Raw genomic sequence first — 19,887 nt, 5'->3', positions numbered from 1 at the left:
CAATTAGCATTTTTTTTCTTTTTTACAATTCTTTCAAGTCTGTTATCACATCAAAACAAAAAACTTTAAGACATATAATTTCAGAACTCCTTCCTGGAGTTCCTGTGGGTATTGGACATAAGTCATTGTATCTGTAAGTCATTAAACCACATGGAAAATGCCTTTCTCCCATACTTAGGTAGGATGCCCCAGCTGGTCCTCGCAGTCATATCATAGCTTTTCTGTCCAGTTGGTCAAGGGTTGATGGTCTTCAAGACACTTGAGAACAGTAATCCTAGACTTGAAACTGACCGTGACTATCCCAGTCCTAGTCTAAAGTCAACACACTTATACCCTAGGGTCTGAGCATGCTCTGGGAACTTGGAGGGCATAGTAGCTTTGAGACATTGTCCTTGAGATTTGCTTCAGTGGTCTTGCAAAGTGATTCAACAGTTTCCCATTTCTCAATCTAAAAATACATGGACACCCAAAGTCACCCCAAGGGTAAAAGAATGCTCCATGCAAAGGCACTGAATCTTTGGACAGCACTCTTATCCCTGACCTCAAACTGCTTGAGGAGGACATAGCTTTCCTAGGGGTATTGAACCCCCATCCTTGATTGAGTATGCAAGCCCATAAAGTTGAGACCAGCATCCCCAAACCCCCGGGACCACACGGCAGGGAAAATACGGGTGCACATGGAGCCTTGACTCCTGGCTCCCAGGGCAGCGGCCGATTCACGCTTAAGAGATGAAAATTATTTTGAAAACCAAGGCCAAAGGCCACAGGCATATATTTGCCGCAGATTATTGACACGAGTGTGCCATGGACCTAGCCAATCAGAAAGTAATTTTATAAACACTGTTATTAAACAGAAGGGCAATTACTTTAAGTACTGGAAAAATGTCAGGGTCATACATGAATTTTGTGGGTATCGCATTTTATTTGACACCCGGTGGATCAATGACTCCAAGAAAATGTATTCAGAAATAACGTGCACCATGTCACCAACCTTCAAGCTAAACCCATCTCCTTCACAGATGGCCCAGATTTAGAGTGAGGAATCATTTCTGGCTTATTCCATAGTTTAAGTACCCAGAAATATAGTCACAACTCTATGTGAAAGTACGGCAGGCCTTGAGGATTATGTAGGCAACATGCTATCATGGTTTATGTCACTGCATTATAGGAAGAAGTCCTCTTATCTTTGTCTTTGTCAATAGAACAGAGCACAGGGTTCCAGTGTCCTGCAACAAGAATGGAGGAGGGACCCGACGGCGGCTCTGCTGTGCTGCCCACTTGTGTACTGAGTAGCACTTGCTATGCTCTTCCGTATTTGAGGTTTCTTAGTCATTCCCATGGGTTCTGCATTCATAGCAGACACAGGAGGGTTCAGGTAGGGGCAGCTTGATTCCCAACCTCTTAGTGGACAGAGTCTCTACCACGACAAATAGCCATGTGGCTTTTAGCACTCTAAAAGAGCTTGGGACCACTGTCATTGGCCCCCAGGGTTCCTTGACCACCTCCTCTCCTGCGCGTCCAATTGGTGACTGTTTCACACGAGCATCTACCCGGAAGACGGCACAGGAAGAGGCAGGAGCTCCTCAGTTAACAGGCAGCAACTGAATGAGAGTCATTGTCAAGCTTTTCAAGGTTGGCAAGGACGGTGTGGGTGCACAATAGAGACTCCAGGAGTCTCTCTTTCGTCATGTCTGCTTTCTGTGGCTTCAGACCCACATACTAATTGTAGTCTAAATATACTAAACGAAAATTTTTGGAAACAAACAACTGATACATATTAAATTGTGTGTTGTCTCCGGACTGGGATGTGAGCGGTTCTTTGTCCACTAAGTCCATGCTATATATGCTACCCAACCTTTAGTCATCCTGAAATGCATCCCTCATGGATAACAGAGGACCACAAGATCTAATGAATGATGTCTATTTAGAAGAGTTGAAATTTAGATAAATTTCAGAAGAAGGCGTTGACTCGGGCATGCTGTTCTTCGAGCTGGAGGCTGACAGTTGCCCTGGGTGGGTGGAGCCCTGATTGGGTGCCTCCTCTTCAACCTCACCTCTGTTCACCCTGCAGTGATGAGGGTGGGGATCAGGCTCCCCCGGGTTCAGGGATGCAACCAACCCCTAGGGGGAAAAAAGCTCACAAAGCAGGTGGGAAAGGAGTGTCTTGCGGGGTACAGGCCTGGTGGGCTGGAGGCCTGGAACTCAGTTTGTCCCAGCCTTGATAGCTGGATCTGCAATGGAACCATGATGTCCCTGTATCAGCTGAGTGTGTGTGTTGTGGGGGGCAGGCAGAGAGGGCCTGGACCAGCACACAGGACCTCCAGGCCCTGATGGAGGGAGTACCACAGTGACTGCCCACCCAGCAAGCCACAGAGGGCGCCCACTGTGACCCCTAACTGTGCAGACCAACCCTATGGGTGAGAGGAGCGCAGGTCCGCCAGCCTTTGAGAACCACCCTGCTCTTCACACACACCTCCTTTTTCATCCTCAATACCACTCAAAAAAATTATCATTTAGGTTCCTTTTTTTTTTTGTAGATCTTTATGAATGAGTGAAACATTTCTCTTTAGTTAAAAACAGAGAGAATGACTGTTCTTGTTTACCTCCTGTCCAGAAGGCTTGGGAGTATTTTTCATCCAAGAATGCACAGCACCCAGAATGTAGGAGAAAATGTCTGTGGTGTGGATGAAGGAAGGAATGCATGCCTGGAGACACCGCATTTGCTGGCAGTCCAGCAAAATGAGCTCTTTGGTCATCAACAGTAGCGGCCCTCAGCTCGACCTGGGGTGTGGCTCCCTGCCCAAGCTGGTGATGGGGCTAGCGGCGGAGGACCCTGTAGAAGGCTCGGTGTCAGGCAGTTTGGTCAGAGTGAGTGTTGCCTTCAGGAGTGATGGGTCGACCTCTTGAGAACCCTGGTAGTTTTCATGCCCACGTGTTGTTGTAAAAGCAGCGAGCTGACTTCTGGGTTGCTCTGGTTCTGGTCTCACCATGTCAATAATTCCACCACTGTGATATCATCCACCACGAGGCCCTGCCTAGACCCCAGCCCTGCTAGGATGCCTGGATAGAGCTGTGGGCTCCTGGCTTCAGCCTGGCTCAGCCCAGCTATTGCAGGCATTTAAGGAGAGAATTAGTGAGTGAAAGATCTCTCTTTCTTTCGGTCACTCTTTCTTTCAAATGAATAAATAAGTAATTGAAAAAAAATATCTAAGATTCAAAGATCCACAGCCCAGCTGCAGAGCTCTTAGGAAGCACTGAGGGGTCCAGTGTGGTGACCCCCACCCGCCAAGTGCATTTGAGGTTCTTTACATCCAAACTCATAAAAAACAGTTGGGATTTTAATAGGCAGTAGCCAAAGATGGTTATCCACTAAGGGTATTTTTGGGGAATCTTGGTGAATCATATACAAACTTGGTCATGTTTCTATTTTTGCATCAAATCTACAAGACTCAGATTTCAAATCATAGCCTACCCTCTAGGGGACAAATTCACATTTTAAGGCTTATAAACTGCATTGATTCTAAACATTGGAAAGGGGTGGGAGTTATGGTACAGCCTTGCAGGGCAATGGAGAAGAGAACGATGAGACTAGAATAATCTAGGGGCAATCTCTTCTCTAGTCGCTCTCATTCATGGAACTAAGCAAGCCCTTACCATGCTGGAAGGACTAAACAAAAGGAAGTCTGAACGTGTCCGGGGCCATGCCCTCTGGCTCTCTCCTCCTCTCTGAGGGATGCCAGGCTTTGAGTGAGAGTCAATGCCTACTTAAGCAACTCCCCACACTTCCAGTGCCCCTTCACAGCTCCATGGGAGCATTTCTTAAAAAAAAAAAAGATTCGTTGATTTGAACGACAGAGTTATGGAGAGAGGAGAAGAGAGAGAGGGATCTTAGATCCAATGAACCACTCTCCAAATGACCACAATGGCCAGGACTTGACCAAGCAGAAACCAGGAGCCAAGAGCTTCATCTAGATTACCCACAGATGTACCGGGGCCCAAGGACTGTCCTCTGCTGTTTTCCAGGCACATTAACAAGGAACTGGATTGGAACTGGAGCAGCTGGGGTGTGAATCAGCTCCCATATGGATGTCAGTGCCTTAACCCACAGCACCACCACATTGATCTCGAGGTGACATTCTGACCACTTTTCCACCCTTCAGCACTAAGGAAGCTGATCCTAGCAACTGGAGAGTAAGTATTTCACATCTTCTCTCGAGAGGATCCTGGGAAATTTTTATCTGAATGATCCATGCTGAGCCCCTCAGAAATTCACAGGGAGGGTTGTGATCACCAAGACTCCATCTCTCCAGACTGCTGGGGCTCAGCGATGTCACCCAGCTCGACTAGCACGGCCTCAGGCTGTCCTGCAGCCATCTTGTCAGCAGCCTACGTGACATGCTCAGGGTCATACCCCAAGCCCCCAGCATACAGCAGGTGCCTCATCCATGCTTCGCTAAGGACCAGCCTTGCCCAGTTCTGAGAGTCCACAGTTGCTTCCTGTCCAACACATGTTCATTTTTATTCTATTCTATTCTATTCTATTCTATTCTATTCTATTCTATTCTATTATTTGATAGGCAGACATACAAAGAAGAGGAGAGACAAAGAGGAAGATCTTCTTTCCACTGATTCACTCCCCAAGTGGCCACAACGGTTGGAGCTGAGCCAGTCCAGAGGAAACCAGGAGCCTCTTCCAGGTCTCCCACAGGTATGCAGGGTCCCAAAGCTGCAGGGCTGCCCTTGACTGCTTTCCCAGGCCACAGGCAGGGGACTGGATGGGAAGTGGAACAGCTGGGAAGAGAACTGGCACCCATATAGGATCCCGGTGTGTGCGAGTCAAGGACTTTAGCCACTAGGCTACTGCGCCAGGCCCATGTTTGTTCTGATGGGTATCAGATTCCTGGGTCTCACATACCTGCCGATTTCCAACCTAGCCCATATCGCCTCACTACACCAGGAAGTGTCTGCCTGAGAAAACGGCTCCAGGTAAATTTTTGCTGTGATAATCACATGAAAGGGGACAATGGGCCTTGACATAAGTAGAAGAAATCCACTTTGTCTGCCTGCCAGGTTTCAAGGTGACCTCTGCTCAGATCCTTGATGGAAAAGTCCATTTTCATGTAAGTCATATTATTTGCACTTCTGTAAATATTATTCCAAACAAATCTATGGGAAATAAATCAATTGCAATTGTTCTCACATGAATACACTATACACATGCAGTTGCACAGGTACACAAAAGATACTTTGATATTGTTCGGAATAACAAAACTCACAAGAGCCTAATATCCTGGGTAGATGACCATTGATAGCAGGTTGTTTAAATACATTACTGCACATAATCCAATGGAATACTATGCAACTGGTAACAATACAATGTAAGACAGATGTCAATATTTCTCCATCTATTCCATTCTTTTTAAGTGATTAAAAATTATAGAAAATATCCATTGGATGAGTTTTATGTGATCACATTTTCGAAAGTAGGAGGATAACAAATTCGTGCAATAAATCATGAAAACGCATACTGTGAAAATGTACATATGGATTTCAATATTGCTTTGCATCAAAACAAACTTCTCTTTTCATCTCACTTTTCCACAAACTTCTCGGAGTACCTTCATACTCGTCCTGTATCACATACACGTGCATCAGAAATTTTTTTCGGAGAGCGTATGTTACTATTTTTGACCAAAAGATGATTATTTCATTAAAGAGAAAACATGAAAGGAATTTGTGGATAGACCAAGGAGAGTTTAATTAACAACAAAAATGATGGTAAAAATGTCTGTGTCACAAAGGTGAGTCAAAAAAACTCACTAGGTATCATTAAAAACTAACTCTAAAACAGAGTAAGTTACAGATGTGCTTGAACAAGCTCATTGGAGAGCAGGTTTTAGGCACACTCAGCCTCACAGGATGGCGTTTCGCAGCCTGCATAACTCAGGAAGCTTCTGTAAATGCATTTAGGGACATCATAACATCACGTGTTAGGGAGCTTCAAGCAGGGGAACGAGACCCTTGATGCACGCCTGCAAGCAGAGAACAAACTTTGGCCCAGGAACTCTATGCACTGAGTAGAAACAGCTTTAGGGATGCTGTGGCTTGCCTGGGACCACAGGTGCCCCATGTCCTGGTCAGCAGCCCCTGGGGCACCCCAAGGCACTTATGAGTCCTCATTGATGCATACTCCGGCTTTCTCACTTTCCTTCCCCTTTGACATTCATTCCAGACAACGGCTCCATTCTGGCCTCCTCCCCACCGCCGGCCACCCCTGGGTTCCATGATGACTAACCAGATGTTAGCATTGTGTCTGGCATTTTACAAGAAGCTGCTTATTCTTTGATAGAGGCAACCGTGCAACTTTCCTCGAAGTGGAAACTGAGGCACACAGAGGTCAACTTTCTCTGGATCAGTGAGTCAGAGAGCCACTCAGCTGGACCGCAGATTCCACCCATGGCCTGCAGGTCTCAGCTCCTTCCTCCTACACCTGCTGTGTGGGCAGCAGCTCTGTTCATGCCCAGGACAATGGCTCCCACATTCTTCCAAGACAGCTGCTGTTCCATCATGGCCTGACAGCAGTTTAAGAAAAAGGACTGCCTCCTTGAACCCCTGGGTCTGCATGCTGTCTCTTCTGTTTGTGTCTCTGTTGTATGGATCAGACTCGTAAAATTCCTGGGCTCTCTGGAGTGACCATGTCTTTCTGTGTTAATCAAGTTACACGGACATCTGGCAAATCCCAGGGAGTTTCAGGGACTTGGGGCTGGCCACCGAGGTGGATTAAGAAGTTTGGGACTTTAAGCCCCACCCTGAACCTCCAGCTGGGGAGAAGGCTGAGGCTAAGACAGTCCATGAATCAATCACATGTATAGGAGGAGTGCGTGTTTGATAAAGTGCTTAGGATACCACTCTGGCTGCCTGGAAAGCATCCTGGGAAGCAGCAGGTGTAAAGAGTGTAACTTTAAAAAGTAAAGCATGCCTGTCTAGGTAATGGAGCCTCCATCCCTGTGCCTCTCCCCACAGGCATTGCTCTCACCACCTGGGCATCCGTGTCCTTTATAATAAGTCAGTCTGGAACAGAGCAATCAAACCCAGGAAAACCCAGCCTCGGACACAAGCCCACGGGACATCACCAGAGGCCTGCGCCCATCAGACCTTGGCTCTAGGGCCTCCGCCTGCAGCTTTCACACCAGCTTGCATGCTGTCCAGGTTGGAAGCCGCCCAGCTGCAGCACTAAATGGCTACTGGGCAAGAGACTTACCCATCACTTCTTCCTAACCAGGGCTTCACAAATCCCTGGGACAATGGTCAGCTTTTCCTCCATGTTCTCAGACCTTGGCAAAGGGTCTGGACAAGCACACCGCAGGTCGGTCAGTTAGACTTCCCAGGAACTGAGCAGCACTGCACACCCTCAGAATGAACTCTTCTCGGCAGCTAGGCAACCCCTTTGAGGCCATGAGGACTCCAGACAGCAAAGTGTCCATCAAAGTGTCCCAAGCTTTGAAAGGAGGATTCCTTGAAAAGCTTTCTGGGAATGGTGTATTCCTGAAGGCACGTTGGCCTGGCCATTCCCATTTGGCAGCAGGCTGGACAGATCTTGCTTGAAGAGGGTTGCCTAGACCCCTGGCTCCTCTTCACTGCCTCCTGGTGGTACAACCGGTTGACCTTTGTTGCCTCCTGTGTTCCCATTTGCCTCGCTTGAAACATGAAGCCACTAGGGTGTGTCTGGAGCCATTGCCAGCTTTTCCTCTTGTAGGTAAGGGAAATCTCGACTTCTACCATAAAAGTGGGATGGATGGGGTGGTGTGACCCAGTGTGTTACTCCATATTCGAGTCCCTGTTACTCTGCTTCTGATGTAACTCTCTGCTAATGGCTCAAGTGCCCAGATCCCTGCCACCTACATGGGAGACTCGGATCAAATTCCGGTCTCCTGACTTTAGTCTGGCCCAGATACAACCGTCATGAACATCTGGGGTATGAACCAGCAGATGGAAGATCTCTCTGTAACTCACTGTGTGTGTGTGTGTGTGTGTGTGTGCGCGCGCGCGCCTTTTGCTCTCTGTCACTCTTCCAAATAAATACATAAAATAAATATTTTTTAAAAAAATATATACTTTTACAAACTGAACTAGACAGATATTTTCCATAACTCAAAATTAAAAAGCTGAACAACGTATTATTGGCAGCCTTCCATGAGCAAGCCCAGATATGTGCTTAATTGCTTGGGTATCTTCCCAGTTATTTGTAAGTGCCTAACCCTGGATCACTAGGCGGTTTCCCTTCCTTTGCATGCAACAGCGGGATGAGCATCCTATGGTTGACTCCACGTATAGGTCTAATTATGTGCTTAGTACTCATCATTTCCGGAAGTGGAAGTGATGCTTCCAATCACACGCACGTTTTGGAAGGGGTTTTCCCATGTACAGCACCGAATGATCAAAGTGTCCTTTGCCGATAGCGTGCTCATCTCTCATCTCCTCTTCAGTACGACTGGCAGCGCCTCCTGGCTTTTCTTTTTAAAATTATTTGCTTAATACATAGAAAATAACATCCATCATAGTCAAGAAGGTGATGATTATAACAATAGCCAGAATGCTTGCCTAGCCTTCACCTGGCTGAAGAACCACACTCCACAATGTATGTTTACAGGTAAACACATGGCTTTGGCTCATGTTGGCACACCTGAAGAGGTCTGTAAAGGTGTGTGCCATCTGCAGTGTCTGCACAGGATCTGTGGGTCAGACGACATAGGCTGGGCACCAGAAGGCCAGATAATCCCTGAAGCCGTCATACCACTGTGAGTCTTTCTCTTCCTTTCTCCTCCCTCCTTCCCTTCTCTCGCCCTTCTTTTTCCCCCTCCTCCCTCCCTCTCTTCCCTCCTCATTCTCACCAAGCACCTCTTAAGTGCCGATTTCCCGTTCCCATCACTTTGCCAACCCCTGCGGCACAGAAACAGCCAAAGCAGACAGCCCCTCCTCTCCTGAAAGCTCCTGTCTATAGCACCTGGCAGACATCGAACTCGTGTCTAAGTCACAGACGTGATGCCCATGGTGCCCTAACACAGAACATCGGCTCTCCCCTGGAGATTAGAGGAGAAGGTCCCAGCAGACACATCCCATTGCTTGCCCCACTGATAGGCAGCTAACATCCCATCCGGCTTTAATCTCCCCTTGTTTGTCTAGGGGATGGGAGCAGATGTCTTATTCTCCCATCCACTGTGAAGATTTATTTAGTAGTATTATTTTTAAGCAGCTTTTCAGAGGCAGGATTAAGGTCTCCTGAGAGCACCCAGCCAGCAGCTTGCTCCCAGATCCCAGGTCACAGCAGCCACATTCCACATAGCAAACACCTCTCTGCAGCTGCACAGAACTAACACCTGAGAGGGGGCTGGCACCTGGGCTTCCGCCCACCTGGGGCAGAGCCAGCACGGAGATGGTTTCTCCCCATCAGTTGTTCCTTGAGCCTGGGGACTGCTCAGAGTCAGGAGCCCGGCTCGCAGGTGAAAGGCCCCAGAGCTGCAGTGAGATGAGGAGCGTGCAGATGCACCTGAGCCTCAGTAGCACCATGACTTATCATAAGCAGGCTGACCTCGTGCAAGAACAACACTACTGTCCACCTGAGCACGACTTCTGGGTGTCCCTGGGAATATGACTGTCCAGGGACAGTTCTACCTACAAATGAACTCATTTGCCATGTAGCCTACAATATAGGCTGAAAAAGGGTAGGAGTTTCACCTGCCTGGCACCCATTTTGCTTCCATAAACTTGAATGTGGCATAGAGCAAATGCTCCACCAATAGTGATTGAAGAAAGGAAAGAATGAACTCAAGCAACCAATGCTTGAGCAGATGTTAATATCCACCTGCCGTCTTCTGCCTCATGTGCACATCTATAGGGGAGGCAAGAAACCACCTTCACCCCAATTCTGTTTGTCACCATTGCAGGTAAAACCAAGGCTTAGGGTTAGGGACGAACAAAAGCTTTTCCACGCCCGCAGTGTGGTTCTCTCATTGAGAGGTGACTGGAAAATACGTGGGCCCCACTTCCTGATGAGCTGTGACACATGGCATTTCCAATGCCCTGGATTTTGCTTCTTGGATCTGAGTTCTCACTTCCACCAAGCTGCAGAATTTGGATTCGGGGTCTCTCAGAGTTCCACCAGCCGACTCTTCCTCTGCCTCTTTGGTCTCAAACATAGAGTTTGAGTTCAAAGTTGTCATGAACTGCTGCCCCGTTCCATACTTTTTCCTGGGGTGGCATCTGAACAGCAACCCTGTTGGGTCCCCTGTGGCTACATCTGCAGCTTGTCCAGTCCTTCTTGGAGAATGAGATACCCATGTGCTCTGTTGTCCTGATCCTGCCTTGACCTGACACCTGTGTGCCAGCAGTGCCCTCCTCAAAGGTCGCCCACTGTTACCGAAAGCCAACCTCCCGAAATATCTGTGCTCACTGCCAGAGTCCCATCATCTATGTCAAAGCCTGGGATTCCAGGGAAATAAATGGAGGCCACTGCCATGGGTGAATCACTCCAGCTCTCCAGGGCTATTTCCAAACACATCACTTTGATGAGAGCTCAAGGGACTGCCAGCTCTCGCTGTGCACAGGTTGAAGTTGCAAGGGACCCAGGAAGGCAGAGGAGGAACTGCATTGGTTTCTACACTGCCTTCATCCTGGGCTGAGAAGTTACTGCTCAGACCTGGACACAAAGACTTTCTCCAGAAAAGCCTGCAAGTCAATATCAGAGAAAGGGTTGATCAATCAATCAAACAAACAAGCAAAAAAAAAGCAATGGGTCTTGCCCAGCAGGCCCCTACTTAGGTCTTGGTGGCGAGGTATCAAGTCCAGATGTGCGGTGCCTCTTCAAAGCCCGGAAATAAGCAGTCCATTACCAGCCTCTTGAGAGCCAAGGAAGGCACAGAATTGGCCACACACTTCAGTGTCCCCAGTGGGATGGCCCCAGCTTCTGAGTTTATGGTCCACTATGGTCCTGTGTCTGCTGACCCACATGGTGCCTGGTATGGTCTTCTTCCCCTAAAAGCACATCATGTGTGTTCACCCCATAAGAAAAGCAAGCAACACCAAGAACCCCATGAGCTATACCCACACAGCAGGGGACTCTGTGTGTCCAGCTCCTTAGCTATTACCCGAGAGGGCTCCTTAGGCTGTAGTTTGATTTGCTGGCTTTAAAATCCAAGCTGGATAAACAGTTAAGAATATTCAGGGGCTGAATTGAGACCCGGAGTCATGACTTTTCCCCCAGTGACACTAGTGAAAATTGTTATGCTGTAAACACGGCACACATACCAGCTATGGCCAAGAGTCAAATCTAGATGGGAGATTTGCCACTTGATTTTTCTATGGCTTTTCAAGAAACCAAAAGATGAAAGTCTTGTTGGTCCACAGAAAAGCCTGTGAGGAGGGCAGGATGCCTCCAGATTGCTGTGAAAAGCTGACCCATGAAACTTTTAGACTCCTACCAGATCCCCATTGGGCCTGCTACGGGGCCACGTTCCATGGTGAAGAGTTGTGCTAGCTTGCTTTCTATTTACCGGCCTTGCTGCGTGGAAAGGCTCATGGAATGAATAAAAGAATGACTCAACCAAGTTTGGCAAAAGGAAGGATTCCAAGGAAAGAGAAGGGGTAGGGAAAGTAGCGAGGGAAGAAGGACGCAAAAAAGAACAGAGAAGAGAGATTCCTTTTGAATGAAGTTGACCTGTTAACTGGAGAGACTGAGTACTGCCATCCCTCTATTTAAATACAGTCTTTTTGTAATGGGAACTCTAGGTGTGAGTTCTGCTTATCCCTGCAACTCACGGGAGATGGTCTTTCCAGGGTGAAGCCGCCGTGTTGAACCCGCTCAGAGTATGGAAGAGTGGGCGGTGTTTGTGTGGGATGGGAGTTGTCTGGCTAGAGCAGGTGGATAATTGTGTCACATTCTCCCTCCCCCACACCTAGCCATTTGTTTTGCTTTAATTTGGCCCTAATTACACAGAAAATTAAGAAGAAAGTGGAGTCCTTAGGGCTTTTATCAATGTAGACAGTGATGGATATGCTGTGTGACGCCAAGGGCAGAGGGGCTGGTTTCCATGGGTGCCCAGGTCTCTTCCACCATTCTCCATGGGAAGATACCTGGGCCCCTGAGTGCACCTCCGGCACAGGATGGCACGGCTCCACTGCTGTTTCTGTCCCTCGGTGCAGGAGGAGGACACAGGGAGCCAGGGGAGACCACACCCCCAAAGGCCATGCCTCCGCAACATCCCAGGATCTGAAAGACAGAATGTGTAACCCGCCCCACTGGCACACCCTGCCATCAGCCTCCCAGGCCAGCCCAAATGGCAGCCAAGTGACTTGAGAAATGAAGACCATCACCTGAAGGCCCCCACCTCTGGTTTTTTTTTTTGGGGGGGGGGATGATTTTCTGTGCCTTGCACGAGGAAGTGGTTCCAGAATACAATGACCTTCTACACAGAGACCAAAGTCGGTGAGTGAAGACACCAATATGCTAACAAGAAAGCTTGTTTTGTGCGCAGAAAAATTTTGGTTTGGGCTTTAAAAACAAGCGGAGACCAGAGCATCCAAGTCTGTGAACCTCACAACCTCATCTGGCTCACGTGGTCACCAGACCCCTTCTCCCGAGAAAGGAGGTTTCCTTAAATACGGCACGGCCAGCGACTCTACCGTGCCTCTTTCTCCCCACAGAACATCACCAGTTGTGGGTTTTTTTTTTTCCTTTTTCTTTTTGCAGCTTTAGAAAAATAGATAATTACTTCAGTTAATTTCAGCAAAACAGTTCAAACTCATCAGGGCTGAACAAGTATAATTTACTGCTCCTTCTGACTTATTGTTGTGACTAGATGTGGATTGATGATTAAAGTGGTAAACAGTAGCATTTCTGTAAAATGGCTGACTTGGCTGCCGGTGTGTCAGGGGGGACACCTGCCCCCGTGGCTGTGCCATGATTGTGCCTGCACTCCAGGCTGTCAGCAAAGAATGTAAGTATTTGACAAGGTGTTATCTAATTGTGTTTTTAAAAGCCGTGATACATACATCTTTTAATGTGTCACTTGAAGCAGCCAGAGAATTTCTTTTATTACAAAGTACAAAGGAAAAATGAATGCCTTGCAATTTCTTTTTCTTCCCCCCTGTCCCTCTTCCTTCCTCTCTCTTTTTCTCCTTCCCTTTTCCCAGCTCTGCCCTTTTGCCGTCATTCGATGAAATTTTTTTTTTTGCTTTTTAGTCAAATTGGCTTTTATTTAAATAGTTGCCCAAAATAGCACAGCCACATTAGGTCCATAAGAAAAAAGAACAGTGTGTCCCGTCATCGATGGTCTTTGCTTCGGTCCTGGTGGGAATTAGCCCTCCGGCATAAGAGGCAGGGAATAAATCCTCTAAGATGCTCCAGGCACTGCTGTGTTGGGCCAGGTGGGTTGCTATCTCTGGATGTAGTGGTCCCTTCCTCTCTTCCTCCTCTCTCTGTTGCCTCAGGGGTCAGGCCCAGTTATCCCCCCCTCTTCCCTGGGTTTGTTCTGCTGTTCCCCTGCCTGTGTCACTGTCCCTGAACACTGAGGCCTCTCCTCCCCTCCAGCTTCCTTGGAGTCGCAAAAGGACAGTACCGAGTCAGAGAAAGGCCCTGGGCATGCCCAGCAGGAGCTTCGTGAATCCATGGTCCCCTGCAGAATTGGGGTCTTGAAAGAAGCAGAGAGATGCTTCCAGCCACATGCTGCTTGCAGAGGCAGATATTGGTTTAGGTAAGAGAGCAGTCAGAGGGTCATCCACAAAGATGACCCAAATGCAAGTTCCGACAAGTGGCTTCTCCCTTCTGTCCAGGGAACGGAAGAAATGGGGAAGGGAGAAAGCCAGGCAGGCCAATGTGCTCTCCCTGGGAAGAGGAGCAGGTGCCCAGGATACTCTCCCCCATCCCACCACCTTGCATCCCTCTAGCAGGCTCCATTAGGGAATGCTGGGTTGACAACCTAAGGATCTGGTTGACACAGCTATTTAATCATGTAGGCAGTCCAGAGGTTTGCTGCCAGTAATGCAAAGAAGGCGGAGAGAGGCCAGTGATGGAAGAGGTGGGGAAGAAGGTGACAGGCAGGGCAGAGTGTTTACCTGGGGTGTAGTGACAGGCCTGAGGAAGTGAAGGTGTAGGGGCCGGCATCCCCAGGCCCAGAAGGCAGCACCCAGGATCAATCCAGCCGGGCTGTACCCTGGTCCCTGCTTCTCTATAGGTACCCTCCAGAAGGTCACAGCGGTGCAGATAGAGCACCTGACTACTGGTAGGGTGTGGACAGACACTGGGACACTGGGCTGCATCCAGGGGTCGTCTCCTGTGGCTGAGCACTGAGCTCTGGTGCCAGCACTCTCCCAAGTACCAAGCGCTTGCCGACTTCCCAGTCTGGATAACACAGGGCAGGTCTCTGGGTCACTCACTGACCTTGCTGGATGCTTTCTGAGAAAGGCAGCTCTCTGCATCCCTGGAAAGATGCTGAACTGAGGTATGGGTACAGCTTGGGTGTTGATAGAGGTGACGCAGGGCAGACTGGCAGGCTGGCTTCTCTCTGAGACAGTTAACAGTGTAGCTGAGTCTTCCTCAATATGCATGTGGCTCTGCTCGGAACACTTGACTCAGTCCACCTGTCTGAAGATGCCTCAGTGTGACCAACCCTGGCTCTTAAGCCCAAGGAGGCAGCTTTGTGTCTCGCTGCCAGTTGGGAGGATGATCAGTCTTGTTCCGATGACAATTTTTCTTCATTTCCGGAGTCCAAAAGTCTCAAGAGGGTGGGGGACAAGGACCAGAAAATGACATTGCCTGTAACACCTGCCACTTGGACCCAAAGCTGGCTTCACCAAAGACAAGTTTCTGTTTGGCCAGGAGACACAGCCAAATGTGGTCGCTTTGCCTACCTTTTCAGGAGAGTTCAGGTCACTGGTAAGACATGTCCCTGTGGCACACCAGCCTGGACTAGCCGGTCTGCAGGCGTATCCATGGGGGCTTATGGGACCACTTGCACAGAAGGTTTGGAGAATCTGTCCCCAAACCACTTCCACTGAGAAAATCAGATGATCCCACCAACGAGGTTAAATGTGTCCTCATGAAGGATCCTTCCCTGCTAATCTAGGACCTACTACCCAAGGTTTACAGGAGCCATGGCTGGGCTCTCCTGGAAGTGCTATTTTACTTCAGATTAGAGCCCAGAACAACGGGGAAGAGTCTAGAACCGAGTCTGACACCAAGAACCAGAAGATCAACCAACATGGAAGACAAAGGCAGCAGAGGAAGCACAGGAGGGATGAGCTGCCCTTGATTGCTTTGGAGAGCTCCCTGCCACCTGCCAGGGCCCTGCCTGACACTGCCGGAAACAGGAGCTGTTGATCAATATGCTGCAATGTGGGTTTTACACAGAGTCTTCACCGTCTCTTCTCTGACCTATCAGACAGTTATAAACACTCAACATTTTTAAGGGGGAAGCTTTCTGCAATGGATTTAATGAGGGGTTTTGCCCCAGGTCCATGGGAGAAGACGCTGAACCTGCCGACAGCTTCTGAATGGTACGGATGTGAAAAACCTCAGCAAATAATAACTGCCCTTCTAGTTTTTTACCTGTTTATTTCACACTTTCTTTAATACACCAATTATTCACGTAACACCTAACTGAGAGATGTGTTACATCCAGCGATCGCTTCTAAGGATTTGCTAAACAGTAGCACCATGCGTACGTGTCCATCGTTCGACCATTTACCATCCTTCCATAACCATGAACTTGCTGGCAAATGGAGGATAAAGTTGATTTAATCTTTGGGTTTGAAACACACACACACACACACACACACACAACACACCCAGAAGATATTTGATTAGGAGACATTTGCTTTTTATTTCCACAGCCAGTTAGGATTCACAAACATGAAAATCCATTATGGAATGGTGTATAAAGTGTGACTGCGTCTTGTTCAGTCAATTAGTGAGCTGAGCTTGAGTGTGCTGCTTATCTGGTAATCTACATCTCTAGTTGGCAGAAGGGAAGAAGGCATTCAGAGATGGGGATTAGGCCAAAGGAGGCCTTTACACCCACCTGCCCGAACTCATTCTGACTCTACATCCCAAAGACCAGCTCGGGAAACCACAGCGGTCAATTGCATTGCCAGAAGAGAGGATCTGGGAATATCGTACCCCATTAGGGTGCAGAACACCCCTGGATTTAAACAGTCCTTGCATATTCTACAACTCAAAATCCTTTGTAAGGCCTAACACCTTTATGCAACACCAGCAAAGCATTTATCCCAAAATGGATGCTATTTTTGCTTTGCAAGAATTGGATGCATGGTGACTTGTGCATGGAAATTACCCAGCACATCTGTATTCTGATTATGATATTTAGTGCAAGGGTCATGAATAATAATATTGCTAAATATGCTTATTGCCATCTATAAATAAAGGTTATCACACTGGAGAAGGTTTTGTTTCAGAGTGGCAGAACAAGGCAGGTTAGTTGCAGGATAATAGAGCTTTAATTTTAATATGAAAATAAATACTTAAATTTATAAATATTCAAGTGGTTTTCAATGTAGAGGAGAAGCGCATTTGTACCTGCTCAGCAAGTGAGCCCTAAGCTTTCCAAACTGCCGAGAAACTTTTCCAAGGCTTCCTTCTTCAGGTGGAAAAGGAATTTGAAAGGGTGATGCCATTTTCCTTGTATTTTAATAATACGATAGTTTGTAACTAGAAGCTATTAATGGGCTCTCCATGGCCCATCGGAAGCTGGCTGTAGTTGAGCTCCGAGGTTCCATGGCAAAATAGCACAGGCCAGGAGAGAGGCACTAGCAGAGGTGGCCAGTGAAGACCCCTGCAGACCCCTGCCCTGACATCGCAAATGTGACCACTGCCTTGGCAAACAGAAAAGCCATTGTTCCTCTGCTGGCCCCTGCTTCCCATCTGAATTCTCTTCCACCCGGCGGGTGGGTGGCATTTGACTTCACCTTCTCCCATCGAATTATCAGTTGTCTGCCAGCATCGATCCACCTTCCTGGGAAGCATCTCATCCCTACACACCTGGGCCCCACATAGACCGTGTGATTTGAGACACACTAGAAGGCCTTGATCTTCCCCCTTCCACCTGCAGGTGTCTTTGCCACTTGCCAGTTCATTCGTAGGTGGGAAGATTCTTTCCAATGGCTAGCCTCCCCTCAAACAGCTGGATGTCAAGGAGGCTTTGTTTGTATGAGCTGGCTTATTAAGAGGACAAATATTGGAGCTGGAGGGGTCCTTTGAGGCAAACAAGTTCCAGTCCCTTGTACTGCAGCTGAGGAAATGGGACCCAGAGAGTAAAAGGGGCTTTGTGAGGTACTGTGGTGGGTGAGACCTGTATTCCAGCCTTCTAACCCACATTTCCACCCACTGCCCCTGGGGCTGGAATGGCTGCTAGAGGAGCAGGGCTACTTCCAGCTCTACAAGTGGAGTGCAAACCGCAGTACAAGCCGATGGCATAAGCGGGGAAGGAACAGGTTGAAAATCTGTCTTGGGACCTTTAAAATGGAGACATTTAAAACAAAGAAGTTTTGGCTTTCCCAAAACTAAATGCAGAGCGAGGAGGATGAAGACTAAGAAAGCAATGCTGGAAAAGCATTTGGAATCACAGAAGGATTTCCACATCATTCACATTGTCCAAAATGCCAGGGTTGGGGAACCCCTGTGGAAAGCTCTCCCAACCAGGTCACTATCACAACTCACCAATCCCAGTTCAGCCACTGTGCGAGGACACTGCACGCTGGTGTCCATTGAGAGTGCTGATCCCGCCAGTGCCAGATCAGAGGGCGCAAAGGAGGAGGCTCCATTGCAATGGCCAAAGTGAACACTGCCCAAGTCTGATGGACAGAAGAAGGTACTGGTGTGCCCGAGGCTCCCAAGACACTGCCACACATTGGGAATCACCATCAGGAAGTGGGTCATGTAGATGGAGTCCAGCAGGCTGGTTCTAAGCAGAATAAACTATCCTCATCTTTTTTTTAAAAAAAAAAAAGGTCCTTGTGACAGGTACTAATAGGTCCCACCCATGGTCTCTTCCACATGTACTTCTCAGCACCAAAGGCTGCTTGCAGAAGATCCCAGAGAATTTTTATTTGCAGCTAATTATCTTGGTGTGGAAACTTGCTCATACTACATGAACCATGGAGTAGAAGGGCCATACGGTGAAATCCACTAGAAGCAGCCAGAGCAGTGATGGATGGGAATTGAAAAGCTAAAAACTCAACTTTCTTGCTGCTCAGAATGGGAAGCTCCTGGGGGTTCCAGGTCACCACAATGGCGACCGGTAAAGTTGGTTACGTGGTTGCTAAACTGGTTAATGAAGCACCCACCTGATTTGCTTCACTTTTAAGCCCCTACCTGTTCTTGCTGAGTTCACTCCCATATGAACCACTTGCACTCAGTTTTCACACATCTACAATCTGTGCACTGTCTATAGAAAGAGGTCGGTCAAAGCTCAGTAAGAATTGTGGGTGGTTCCCTCCATTCTGCAAGCCAATGGTCAAAACATCTGAGGATCCAAGTGACCTGTGGAACAAAAGCTTGAATGGATGGCGGTCAGCTCCAGCAGGAAAGATAACTCCATCCCTCGGAGTCAGCAGGGGCAGCAAGTCTCCTGGGATCAATGGGGTCCCCGGGAAGCACAGAGCTCTGTCCTCCACGGGTCTGCATCTCCTGCTGAGAGTCCTCCTTGCCATTGCCCAGGTGCTCTTCCTTGGCTGCAAAATACTAGTCAATACAGGTCCCTACCTTTCTGAACTTCACACTGGTCCTCCAATTGCCCCCATCCGCCGCAGCTCTCAGATCTCTTGGAGATTAACCTGCAGACCCCAAGATATGTCCACCCTCCACCGCTGGTAATTCAGACCCTCCACGGGCTCCCGAATAGCCCAGCTCTTTTGGCTGCACTGCATCTTAAATGGTGTTTCCCAACTGTGCTTGTTTTCATAATACCTCTGCGACTCTAACCATATTCTCCTATCACATGCACTATTATTTCTTTCCTTTAAAAAAATTAAAAACTAGCTCTTTTTTACTTTTTAATAAATTTATTCTAAAAGGAAGCTTTATATCAAAACTATAAATGGAAACTCAGTGCTGCTTAACATAATTAGAAAAGAGTCACACTAATGAAACAATGAAAACAGGAGAGTGTGATTAAACTCCAGCTAGAATCAATTGCCTGAAAAGGCTCTGGATCTAAGACCTTCTCCCTCTGGGTTAAAAACTGTGATTGGCAAATGTTGGAGGGGTGTTAGAGACAAGGAGCACCAAAGCAATACTTTCTTCGGGGTTTTAATCAGAAAAGCTGGAAGAGAATGGAAGATGGAACGCATTACCCGTGATTTTTTTCAATGGGCAGCGGCTTCATGGAATGCCTCATTGAGGGGCATGTGGCTCACACCAGGAAATCACCACCTCTGTGGTCCCATGCCAGAGTCCTCTTGCTGCTCTGCTTTGGCTGACCCTCATCTGTCAACGTCCTCCTTAAAAGGGATGCTGTCTGAATCTACATGGTGCTACCCTGGTCGCGCTACTGTTTCTGTTGATGCTATCATGAAGTCAGCAGTACACCTGGCATGGTGATGCCGGAGACCAGGAGCCAGAATACCCTGTCTGAGGTGGAATGGTACAGCTGTCTCCCAGACCGGCCCTGCAAGCTGTCTTTATGGCTGTATGAGCTAGTAGAGATCAGTGCCTTAGCAATTCGACCTCCAGCCCAGCAGGTGCATCTGTGCTTCCAGCACAGCTGCTGCCCGAGGGAGCTCCCTGGGAAGCCACGTGTTGCAACTGGCTGAAGATTGAATGCGATTTGCAGCTGGGGCCTAGGAGATCCAATGGGACTCCTACAGGAGGAAGCCAAG

General features: G+C 48.1%; 1 protein-coding gene and 1 long non-coding RNA gene across 3 annotated transcripts in view; both read right to left on the bottom strand.

The window, feature by feature from the left end:
- The window catches only part of ZNF536 (zinc finger protein 536), a 370,703-nt gene that overhangs the window by 90,214 nt on the left and 260,602 nt on the right, over nucleotides 1–19,887 (bottom strand). The window lies entirely within an intron of this gene.
- LOC131482244 (uncharacterized) lies at nucleotides 1,906–2,279 on the bottom strand. The gene is made up of 2 exons (XR_009246833.1): nucleotides 2,142–2,279; nucleotides 1,906–2,065 (listed from the first exon to the last, which is right to left on the bottom strand). It is a non-coding gene; the product is annotated as an uncharacterized LOC131482244 (long non-coding RNA).

The sequence above is a fragment of the Ochotona princeps genome, chromosome 16, assembly GCF_030435755.1.
Source record: "Ochotona princeps isolate mOchPri1 chromosome 16, mOchPri1.hap1, whole genome shotgun sequence".
Lineage (NCBI taxonomy): Eukaryota > Metazoa > Chordata > Mammalia > Lagomorpha > Ochotonidae > Ochotona > Ochotona princeps.
This window is presented reverse-complemented; position numbering and strand designations above follow the sequence as displayed.